This window comes from Bos javanicus, chromosome 4 (assembly GCF_032452875.1).
Source record: "Bos javanicus breed banteng chromosome 4, ARS-OSU_banteng_1.0, whole genome shotgun sequence".
NCBI classification, from domain to species: domain Eukaryota; kingdom Metazoa; phylum Chordata; class Mammalia; order Artiodactyla; family Bovidae; genus Bos; species Bos javanicus.
Window position 1 is genome coordinate 58,724,381 of NC_083871.1, and position 13,385 is coordinate 58,737,765.

The following is a 13,385-nucleotide window of genomic DNA, read 5'->3' on the forward strand; positions in this document are numbered from 1 at the left end:
GCCATGAAATTAAAAGCCGCTTACTCCTTAGAAGGAAAGTTATGACCAACCTAGATAGCATATTCAAAAGCAGAGACATTACTTTGCCAGCAAAGGTCCGTCTAGTAAAGGCTATGGTTTTTCCTGTGGTCATGTATGGATGTGAGAGTTGGACTGTGAAGAAGGATGAGTGCTGAAGAATTGATGCTTTTGAACTGTGGTGTTGGAGAAGACTCTTGAGAGTCCCTTGGACTGCAAGGAGATCCAACCAGTCCATTCTAAAGGAGATCAGCCCTGGGATTTCTTTGGAAGGAATGATGCTAAAGCTGAAACTCCAGTACTTTGGCCACCTCATGCAAAGAGTTGACTCATTGGAAAAGACTCTAATGCTGGGAGGGATTGGGGGCAGGAGGAGAAGGGGACGACAGAGGATGAGATGGCTGGATGACATCACTGACTCGATGGACGTGAGTCCCAGTGAACTCCGGGAGTTGGTGATGGACGGGGAGGCCTGGTGTGCTGCGATTCATGGGGTCGCAAAGAGTCGGACACGACTGAGCGACTGATCTGATCTGAACAATAGTGACTAATTTAGAAGATGTTAAAAGCCAAATGGAAATATGTATGCAATTATCAAAACTCAATGTACTCTTAACATGTGCGTATTTTATGTATAGGCCAGAAGCTGATTTTTTTAAACAAATACAACTAAAATGCTACATTATAACAAATTAGAAAAAGAGCATAGATTACATTTAAACTTTTCTAATACACTGTTTTGGAAGAGGAGAAGAAAAATGGTTAACTTTAGATTGTTATCAACGTTAAAAAAAAACAGCATTTTGAACATTTAAAGGTAGGATGAAAAGAATGGAAGCTCTGAGGATACAGGGAAAGTCTGTTCTTCTTCCTTTGTTATGACTTTAAAAATATAACACAAGCACAGAAATCAAGCAGTAGTACCAGTCATGAGGAGTCAACCTAATGATCCCAGAAAGCTTTTATTAAAAGTTTATTTAAATAAAAACAGAGAGAGAGAGAGAGATTGGCTGTGCAGGCCCTTGAGGATATGTCTTCAGGTCAGATTTTGAGGAATTTTTTTTTTTCCCCCACATTAATGAACACAGAAAATAATGAGATGCAATAAGGCTGGAATGGGGACATGGGAGCAGATGTTCATATTAAAACCTATTCAGACTTGGGAGAAATGTATAGTATCCTGTGGACAAAATGAGTTATAGATCACAGTTCAGAGATGAATGATTGCAAGACTTTTAGAGAAGTGGAGAACCTTTGTAAATTTCTAGGTCAGGCACTTTATTTAATAGATGAAGACACTGGGGTCTAAAGAGGCTAGTAATTCATGCTACAACATTTGTATTCCTGAACAATCAACTGCTACTATATCCTTTCTTCCAAGAGTAATTGCATTTTTCACACCAGAGACAAAGATTTATATAACACCTTGGGAAATGCCTTTAAAAATGTGCTATTCAGGACAGTTATTTCAGTTAAGGTAGCTAATTGGGTACTTAAAGTAGTTAGTGTATTTGCATGCTTAATTAACTATAATTTATTTAAAAGTGCTCCAATATCAAATTGCTGTGGAATGCATTTGAGGCTAAAATTATTCTTTTGAAAAGTTTTATTCCTCTCCATTTCTTTTGCAATACTAGGCAAAACTAAAATTTTATTGTGTTAAAGGAAAATCATCAAGTGGAACTAAAAACACAAAATGAAAAAAAAAAATGAGCAGGGATAAGATGTTGAAACTAATAAAAAAAGATGATTAAAGACTCATTCAAGGATTACAAGAAAAACAATTTAACCCAAGCAAGAATAAATTGCAAATAAAATAGCAGTAGTAGTATGGTGTTACAGAAAGTACTACAAACTAAGTTAAACTACTTGGATTTTAGTAGTAGTTTTGATCATTGACAACTCCTTAGTGTCTCATGACCTCACTATTCTCATTTGCATGATGGGTTTATGTGGTTATCTTTAAATACAAAAATTCCAAAGGACCAGATTTGATTAAGTAAAAGCACTTTACCTTGGGGCCAGCTTTATCACCTGATAGATCTGGATTTTCATGCAATCAATTCAAACAGCCTGTGTATCCACCCTTGGTTTGTGGCTTTGTTGGTGGTGGTGGTTTATGGTAGCAAGTGCTTATTGCTAAATACCTGAAATATTTTCTGTGGATATAGAGATTACAATCAGAAGGTATACGCAGCTTCAAATGACACATTGTTACCCTCTTGTTTAATACAACTTGATGGGAAGAGCCAACTCATTAGAAAAGATCCTGATGATGGGCAGGAGAAGAAGGGGGTAACAGAGGATGAGATAGTTCGATGGCATCACTGATTCAATAGACAAGTTTGAGAAAACTCCAGGAGACAGTGAAGGACAGGGAAGCCTGGTATGTTGCAGTCCATGGAGTCACAAAGAGTTGGATATGACTTAGTGACTGAACAACAACAAGTGGAGCTGTTTTGGTCCTCTCTGCCTAGATCCTTAATATCTCTGGAATTCTTCCTCTTCTCTCCATTCTTATTCTCAGTGTCTTAGGTCTGACTCAGTTTGTTGTTACTTATCTGGAGGCAAGAGCCTCCTAATTAGTCTTGCTTTCTTTGCCAATCCATTTACCGCAACACTCTTAAAAGCATCATGAGAACATGTACATGAGATTGTGTTAAAAAATAATCTTCAACTGTCGCCCAACATTTTTAAATGAAGTCCACAATTCTCAGGATGATATCCCAGGTCCTTACAGATCTGATCCACGCCTCTCTTTGCAGAGTCAGCTCTTCTCCCATTTCAACAACATCCAGTGACTTTATTGCCACACCCCTAAATTTGCCCTCTGCTGTTCTCTCCAACCAGTAGGTCCCTGTCCTTTGCACTCTGCATACTCCTTTTCTGCTTGCTTCACTCCTAAGCTTTGCCAAATTCCCTCCCTGTCATTTAGATACAGTGACCAGAACACTGTGTGGATAATTATTGAAACCTATCCCACTGTATTATAATTGTTTACTTTTAAAAAATTACCATTAGAAATGGGGAAATTAAAACATTGTTCTTCTGTTCTTTTTGAAATCACCTGTGTTTCTTGTGCTTACAACATGTTTTATCTGAGAGTAGAAGGTCTACAAATAATAATATAGTGATTGAATATATATCCCCTTTTATACTTTGTCGCAAAGAACAAATAGCTTCTCCTCAAATATAAAACCCTACATGCAGAATTCTAAAACATTAAATTCTTATACTTTTTCTGAAACTTGGAAAATTCCAAATTACTTATTTATGAATATTGGGTGCATTTGAGTTAGACAAAGAAAAAAATATCTGACATTTGGATGGAGAGTATATTTCCTGTAAATAGAGCTTTTCATAAGAACTAAATGACATGTCTTAAAAACTGATGACAAATGGAAATTTGTCAGTAACTATTATTAATGTATAGTTTTATTAACAGCTGTGTTTTTGTTTATTGTTAAATGTAACAATATATATAAAGGAAAAAAGTGTTAGTTTTAAGTAACAGGTGGAGAACTGAGCCAGAAATTTTAAGATCAAGAACAGGAGTATATATGATGTAAGATATCAATTGTTCTGTGCATTATTATTATTGTTGACACTGAGTTACATGCTTTTGTGACTCTAGTTAGACTTTCCAGCAATGTTAGGCATCAGTACTATTACATATTATATACCTAACACTATTCTCAATGTCTTGCACACAAACTCAGTTATTCTTAATGATACCCTATAGGGTAAATAAAATGATCTTTCCCACTTTATGTAAGAGGGAACTGAGGCACAAATGGGTTAGGTAAGTGCTGAAAGCCACGTAGCTAGTTAAGGACAGAGCCAGCAGTGGACTCAGCACCTTCTAGCTTCAGGTGTTCTCCAATACACTACTCTTAAATTTAAGGAAGTTGAAGAGTATCCATTTCATGAAGCTGTTGCCAAGATTAAGTTTAATACCTGTAGTAGACTATATTCTTGGTGCCAATTCTTCACTTTTCCCCATCTTCATGCCCTTTGTCATGTGATGACTTTCAGTTTCTTCCACTAAAAGAACAAGTTACTTCTCTACCTGGTGATTTGGGTCCTACAACCTGCTTTGGTAAATAGAACTGGGTAAAGATGATGGTGTGCCCATCAGTGTTCTTGTACTTTCCATCACCATGGAAGGAACATAACTAGGGTAGCCCCTGGTCCCAGGAAAAAGATGAGACATGTGACGCAGCCCCCAGGTGCACCAGCCTAGATCAACCAACTCCAGCTGTTCTTCAGATGTATGAGCTAAATAAAATGCCTCCTTTTGTACACCTGAGATTTTGTCATTCTGTTAACTACAAAACCCATCAAAATATACACTGGCAGTCTGTGTTAGGACTCAGGGCTTTCACTGCTGGCTGCGTGCATACTAAGTTGCTTTAGCTGTGTCTGACTCTCTGCAACCTCATGGTCTGTAGCCCACAGGCTCCTCTGTCCATGGGATTCTCCAGGCAATAACACTGGAGTGGGTTGCCATGCCCTCCTCCAGGGAAGCTACCTGACCCAGGGATCAACACTGCATCTCTTATATCTTCTGAACTGGCAGGCAGGTTCTTTACCACCAGTGCCACCTGGGAAGCCCAGGGGCCCAGGTTCAATACCTGGTCAGGGAACTAGGACTTCACATGTCATGCAGTGCGGCCAAACTAAGAGAGTTTCAACTTCACCTAGGCCGAGGCTGGAATATGGAGCTTTCTATAGAGATTATATATCGTACTCTCTCTCTTTGTGCTCATAGTTCTGTTTTAAACAAATAACTCCCTAAGAATATATGATTAAATTTCCTTTTTAATTTTATGAGGTAAGAGCACACAGGGTATAGCATGAGACTATAAACACTTTATAAATTCTTTTAATGCTCAGCTCCTCCAACAGTGCCCTAAGTAGGGGTTCAACAGATATCTGATCAAAGGACTATTTGTTTCTTCCTTTCTAGTGGAATTTTTCCAGGCTGAGCTACCATATTTGGCAGTAATAAGATAGGACAGGAACTTTGGAAACTGTTTAGTCATGTATTGCTTCACTATCTATAATTTCTACAAGAAAACCTTTTATGTTAAATCTATTACAATGAGTATGTTTTAGAATTAAGCCCTATGCAATAATTAAAGATCCCAAAGATCCCCAACTTCAGGGTTTTAATTTGTTACTGAAATAGTAACTGGTTGTAAAGAAGTAAAAAGCACTACAAGATGAGTGTATCATAGTGGCACTAGTTACAAAGAAAACAGACAATGCCTCTTAGCCTGTGCAAATTAAGAAAATCAAATTTGGGACTTTCCTGGTGGTCCAGTGGCTGAGACTCTGAGCTCCCAATGCAGGGGGCCCAGTTCAGTCCCTAGTCGGGGAACTAGATCTTACATGATGCACCTAAGAGTTGGCATGCAACAATAAAGATCCCATGTGCTACAATACTAAGACCCAGTGTAGCCAAATCATTTTTTTTTTAAAGAAAACCGAACTTTTCCCCAACCATCCATTCAGCATTCCTCATAAACACTAATGAAAGTATGAACTACATCTACTAGACTGTATCTACTATGACTAAATCAAGAAGAAATTCTGCAAGCAGTAATCGGATGCTCCATGGCCCCTGCTTCACCATTTCTAACTAGAGCAGCCAGAGGCATTATTCTGCCCAGGCCCTTTGAGACTCCTGGAAGCCCCACCCTCCCTAGGTCCTGACTCTGAGCACTCTCTGGGTCTTTGGTTTGTATGTCCAGTTTCCAGTCTCAAGACCCACACTCATCCCTACCCATTTCAGCCTGCCCTGGGCCTCTAGTTCTTCATGACTATTGAGTCCCACTAAATACCCATCAATTAGTAAAGAGAAAAAGTAAACCTTATTTCTTTTCCTTTAGTGTCCCAAATTTCCTTCTTTTATTTTTATTCCAGCAAAAGATGCTAAATAAAACGGTCTTTTCTGTTAGTTGGAGAAGGCAATGGCAACCCACTCCAGTACTCTTGCCTGGAAAATCCCATGGAGGCAGGAGCCTGGTAGGCTGCAGTCCATGGGGTAACTAAGAGTCGGACACGACTGAGCGACTTCACTTTCACTTTTCACTTTCATGCATTGGAGAAGGAAATGCAACCCACTCCAGTGTTCTTGCCTAGAGAATCCCAGGGACAGGGGAGACTGGTGGGCTGCCGTCTCTGGGGTCGCACAGAGTTGGACACGACTGAAGCGACTTAGCAGCAGTAGCAGCAGTTTCTGTTAGTAGAAGACACCAGCCAACACTGCAGCACACATTCTAATAATGGTTATCGGTTTATATATTTAATGATTCCCCCTCACCTTTACACACACACACTACAGGCTAATGAATCTCTACAACGATCTTGTGTTACAGAAGTGATGTGAGCCGCTCTGGCCGAGAGACAAAAGAGTGGATACTATCGGGGGTACCTTTATATCCTTCCCTAAACCTGTTAAAGTGTTATATATAAGACTTTAAAAACTTTACAAGGGTTACTTATTTTACATGCTTGTTGCTGATCTTTGTTGCCTCCTCCTAAATTGAAGATTTGCCTTACAAGGTGAATCACACAAAAAGTGAAGTTAAGAGTTGCTGCTGGGCACGGCCAAGTGTAAAGCCTATAAAACCAAGAAATTAGTACTACTCAAAGTTCTTACAAATATCAGTATTTTCATTACCCTACTCAACTATTTAATAAAAAGGTAAAATTGAGAGAAATAATTTGTATTTTTCTAACTTTATATATTTATTGGAGTACAGATGATTAACAAGTTTGTGATAGTTTCAGATTGACAGCAAAGGGACTCAGTCATGCATATACATGTGTCCATTCTCTCCCAAACATTTTAATTAAATACATTAAATATGTTAACTAAGAACAAATTATAAAAGATCTATTTCTTTCTGGATTATTCTGCTTCCTTCTCCCCTCCACTTTAAGATGTTCATGTCTCTATAGCTACTTATGTAATATGCATTTATAAAGTGCTTGAATATTTTAAAAGTCATTATTAAGTTACTTAAGGAATTCAACAGGAATTTTAAAAGATACATACAAAAATATTTTCTCCTAGGCAAACAATGTAAGAATTTAGTTTTCTTTAAATATTTCAATAGGCATTCATAATTAGGGGTATTTCCTGATTTCTATCCTAAAGGAGACCATCTTTTAAATGAGGAGAACTTGTGAGATTGAAGGATCTGGAATCAAATAAAAGTTACAGTAGAATTTGGTTACATAAAATAGTTTCCTGCAAATATCAACAAGAAACAAGAAATATCTCCTCATATTTCTAGTGTTAAATTTCTGTTGCTTTTTAAAGTAAGTTATTTATAGATTGTATGGTTTATATGGGAGGTAATAAAAGCAAGTGATGCTTCTTCAAAATGAAAAGGTAGACTCAAGTCATGTTTTTATTTGTTGAGAAATATACTCTATTTATTGGAGAAGGAAACGGCAGCCAACTCCAGTATTCTTGCCTAGAGAATTCCATTGACAGAGGAGCCTGGTGGGCTACCGTCCATGCAGTCACAAAGAGTTGGACATGACTGAGTGACTATCGCTTCACTTCACAAACTCTATCTACACTACAGGATAACTTCCCTGGTGGCATTATTGGTAAAGAATTCACCTGCCAGTGCAGAAGACATGAGAGACATGGGTTTGATCCCTAGGTCAGGTAGATTCCCCTGGAGGAGTAATTGGCAACCCACTCCAGTATTATTTCCTGAGAATCCCATGGATAGAGAAGCCTGGTGAGCTACAGTCCTTAAGGTTACAAAGAGTTGGACACAATTGAGCACACACACACATGCTATAGTATACAAGTCGACTGAGTTATCTGTTGGTGGAGTGTGTATCACCCAGAAAAAATCAGCAAGTTCTATATGTTAAAGAAATATCATCAAGCAGCCACTAAGAGGAGGTGTTTTAGGCAGAAGTCTAGTATGGACCCCAATATCCCTGCCTCTTGATGTAACAACTGCATATTCCCATTCTCTACAGTGTTCCAAAAAAACATCTATTTCTGCTTTATTGACTATGCCAAAGCCTTTGACTGTGTGGATCACAATCAACTGTGGAAAATTCTGAAAGAGATGGGAATACCAGACCACCTGACCTGCCTCTTGAGGAACCTATATGCAGGTCAGGAAGAAACAGAACTGGACATGGAACAACATGTTCCAAATAGGGAAAGGAGTACGTCAAGGCTGTATATTGTCACCCTGATTATTTAACTTATATGCAGAGTACATCATGAGAAACGCTGGACTGGAAGAAGCACAAGCTGGAATCAAGACTGCCGGGAGAAATATCAATAACCTCAGATATGCAGATGACACCACCCTTATGGCAGAAAGTGAAGAGGAACTCAAAAGCCTCTTGATGAAAGTGAAAGTGGAGAGTGAAAAAGTTGGCTTAAAGCTCAACATTCAGAAAACGAAGATCATGGCATCCGGTCCCATCACTTAATGGGAAATAGATGGGGAAACAGTGGAAACAGTGTCAGACTTTATTTTTTGGGGCTCCAAAATCACTGCAGATGGTGACTGCAGCCATGAAATTAAAAGACGCTTACTCCTTGGAAGGAAGGTTATGACCAATCTAGATAGCATATTCAAAAGCAGAGACATTACTTTGCCAATAAAGGTCCATCTAGTCAAGGCTATGGTTTTTCCAGTAGTCATGTATGGATGTTAGAGTTGCACTATAAAGAAATATGAGTGCCGAAGAATTGATGCTTTTGAACTGTGGTGTTGGAGAAGACTCTTGAGAGTCCCTTGGACTGTAAGGAGATTCTACCAGTCCATCCTAAAGGAGATCAGTCCTGGGTGTTCTTTGGTAGGACTGATGTTGAAGCTGAAACTCCAATACTTTGGCCATGTGATGCAAAGAGTTGACTCATTTGAAAAGACTCTGATGCTGGGAAAGATTGAGGGTAGGAGGAGAAGGAGACAACAGAGGATGAGATGGCTGGATGGCATCACCGACTCAATAGACATGGGTTTGGGTCGACTCCAGGAGTTGGTGATGGACAGGGAGGCCTGGCGTGCTGCGGTTCATGTAGTTGCAAAGAGTCGGACACGACTGAGCAACTAAACTGAACACTGTTGATGGCACATGAATACGGAGTTTACTCCTGTTATTAGGTTTTTTATAAGACAAGGCTAAAGGGATTCTGAATATATAAATAGGGCCCCAAAGCAGTTGATTCTGGAGTTTATCAAAGGAAGATTATCCTGAGTTGATCTGACATAGTTCAGCCTTTAAAAAGAAAATTCTGCTATATGCAGCATCAATGAACCCTGAGGACATTATGCTAAGTGAAACAAGTCACAAAAGGACAATATAACATGAGTCATTCATATGGAGTATCAGAAATAGTTAATTTCATGGAAGCAGAGAGCAGACTAGCTGTTGTCAGGGGCAAGGGATACAGGAAAATGCAGAGTTGGAATCGATGGGAATAAAGGTTCTGCATGATGAGCAAGTTCTAGAAATCTGCTGTATAACACTATGTCTGCAGTCAACATGATTGCACTACACACTTATAATGTTAAGAGGGTACATCTCATGTTAAGTGTTCTCACCACAATAACATACATTTTTTAAAAAAAAAGTTCTTTCTTTCTGAGGCCCCAGATTAGTGTCTTAGAGTGGGCAAGCACTGGAGAAATTAAAAAAAAAAAAATGTCTCTAAGGCTCAAATAGAATAGCTTCAGATGAGCACTATAACATGCAATGGATTGTGTATTAATTTGTTAACTATAGGTTTAAAGGGGAGATGACATTTTAGTCTGGGAATTGTGTATGAATAGGATAACAGGATACAAAATCCAATCATACTCACTTTCACACTCTGAGTATAAGAAGAATGATAAAAAGGAAATGAGCTTTTCTATTTATCAATATTAGTTTTTCCTAAAATATGTCTATAGCTCATCTGTCTCAGAATTACCTGTAGTGTGTGACTTTAAATCTACAAATCTAATCCCATGGCTAGTAAATCAAGATCTCTAGAGGCCTACGTTTTATTTTGTTTTGGATTCTCAAATACCAAACAGGATCTGTTAAGATGCAGAGTTAGAGAACAACTCAGATACCCACTTCCAGATGGAGTAAGTCTTTCTGGGAGAGGGTTAAGTTTGCAGAAAGATGACAGGGACCAGGACTAGGACTTTTCAGAGAGTCCAGACCAAGAGCATCATATGCTTTTCGGTAGGTCTTCTCAGGGAATTCTGAGGTCTGGAAAGGAGTAATTATGAACACCCAGACTTTAATTTAGAAAGAACGTGTTATTTGGAAAACAAATATAGATATACCTTGGAGATATTGTGGATTCTCTGCCAGGCCACCTCCGTAAAGCAAATATCACAATAAAGCAGGTCACACAAAATTTTTGGCATATAAAAATTAGGTTTATGCTATACTGTAGTCTATGAAGTGTGCAAAAGCATTATGTCTAAAAAACAATGTACATATTTTTAAAAGTAATCTATTGCTAAAAAATACTAATAATCATCTGACAATGTCAGGTTGCTCCGAATCTTCAATTTGTGAAAAAAACAAACAAAATCCCCACTGTATTTGTGATGTGCAATAAAATAAGACACAATAAAATGAGGTATGCCTGTATCCTTTATTCCCTTTAACAGGTCACAATGACACAAAGCCTCTTATACATCGGAGTTAGAAAAAAGATCCATATATATCTTCAACACAACAAAAGCCTTCTCTTCCCCTGACCAGATGGTTTCTCATTCTAATGGAGGCAGAGCAGGAAAGGAGAAAGGTTAGAGGCAATCATTTTGTGACAATTTATAGAATTATAAAACTGGGTTTGAGTCCTTTTACCAGGACCCAAATGCTATCATATTTAACATGTCAATAGATTTCTAAACTTGTGTCTCCCAACTCTTTGAAATTCAATGCCAAATTTCCAGCTGTCTGATATACCCAATACAAAATCCTCTCTTTCCCTTTTCTCCTCCTGTATTATTTATTTCAATAATCTGTGCCCAGCTTCCTCCCTACTTGATGTCAGAGAAGGTGCATAAAAGGTGTCCCAGACTCATTAGTTATCCGAGAAATGCAGATTAAAATTGTCAGAAAGTAAAAGCACTAACTCAAGTGGCTAATTCTATTGTAAAGAATTTATAGAGCAACTGGAACCCTCATACAGTACTAATAGGAATGTAAAATGATACAATCACATTGGAACATCGATGGTTTCCTACAAAGTGAAGCATACACTTACTCTATGACACAGCAATCACACTTTTAGTTATTCACCCAGAAAAACGTAGCCAATAGATTTGTGCAAGAATGTTCAAGCAACTTTATTCAAAATAACCAAACCTAGAAATAACCCACAAGTCATGAACAGATTTAGAAAAATGAACCTGTTTTATACTTTATAATAAAATACTATTCAACAACAAAATACAGATACATAAAACAGCATAAATGAATTTCAAAAACATTATATTGAGCAAAGAAAGTCAGATACAAATCACTGTATGATGATTCTCCGATTCCCCTTATAAAAAGTTTAAGAACAGAAAAAAGTTATCTATGTTATTAGAAAGGGGGATACTTTGAGTCGATGAAAATATTGTACATCTTTATAGGGCTATAGGTTACGTGGCTATAGATGTTTATCAACACTCACTGAAGTATTTAAGATATATACATTTCACTGTACATGGATTTTACCTCAAAAAAAGTGCTATTAAAATCTATGGCATTTTTTTTTTTTTTGGTCATTCTTGTAGAATATACAAGAGCAGGAAAGAGTAAATTGTTCTTTGAATTTCATACAGAAAGCATTTTTTTCCCCATTTAGGAGGTCATCATGTTGCATACTTAGAAATCACAAATTCTATGTACATGTTCGATATCAAGCACTTTATTCCTATTTCTTTAGGACTGATAATATTTACCAACCTAGAGTCATTTCTCTTCTTTGTCCTTGAAAGCTCCTATTTTTAACTGCTGGTTTCTAAGTTCACCAGGGTCCATTAGAGACAGATTGAAGAAGCAGAAAAAGAATAAAGCACCAGGTATAGGAAAGAAAATAAAATGTGCTGACAGTCTATTATTTTATCCTTGGAACTAACACTGCTTGCAGTAGTACCTTATGTCAAACAATCTATCAGCTATCAAGCACTAAGTCCTGAACCTTAGAAATAAGAAATACCAAACACGGGGTTGACTAATTGCAGTGGCAGCACCTGAGGACATAAATATCCCACGGCAGAACTTGAAACGAGACTGGTTCCTCATGTATCCCCTCCAGATAGATGAGGATTCAGCTGCAGTGAAATGCTGGTCAGAGTTAATGAAGAGTTGTCAATGCTGGGAAATGTTGAGTTTGAATTTACAGTTGACTGAATCTGGCATATCATAAGCCAATCAGTATGAAAGCCAAGTACAAACAAAATACCTGGTAATTAGTGATGGCCAGTTCAACATGGATCACACTCAAAATTTTGTCACCATCTGTCATTTGCTTGAAAAGCTATTAAAACTATAAGATCTGGATTATTACTACCTATCATTTTTCATACCATGTGCTACCACATCTCTGTTGCAATTTCTTCAACCATGTTAGATAGCACTTATTAAAAAGAAACTTATTTCCCTTCTCCAAATAAATTATAGTCAGAAGCTTGTATGTTTTAATTTCTTGGACAAAAACATTTCAGTGCACCTTAAATGGGTGTTTACTTAAATAATAAGTGATGAAAGGAAGTGGGAAATATTTTGAATTCAATAATATAACATAATTCTGGGACACCACAAAAAACCCACACTGAATCCAGCTCAAAATGCATAGGAGTATAATTTCAAAATCCCCTCAAAGCATCCTTTGATGCTGCAAGTATCTTATACTGACTAAAAACTTTAACATTCCTCCAGGGTACCATGCAGTTTTGGATAAATAAAAACTTGAAATTGGCTCATGTAAGTTCAGATCAGAGTTTGCTGCAAGAAGAGTTGTTCAAAAACTTTCAGCAAAACTGTTCACTTCTCAGAGTGTTTTGGATTTTGGACTTACAACCCGGGCTGGAGCTTTATATTTGGCTTTCACACAAATCGACTTGCACTGTTAAGTTCTCATTAACTCTGATCATCATTTTCTTGCAGCTGAATCCTGATCTACCTGGACACAGTACTTGAAAAAGTAGCCTTGTTTCAGGTTGTACTAAGCTATGAATTTTCATTTCTGTGGTCTGAGGAAACAGAAGAAATGCACCGAAACCTGCAATGGAGGTGAACAAGAAAACCCTTATACAGCGGGTTCCAAATGTTCCAAATTTAGTCTACAATCGATTTCAACATGACAAGGAGCT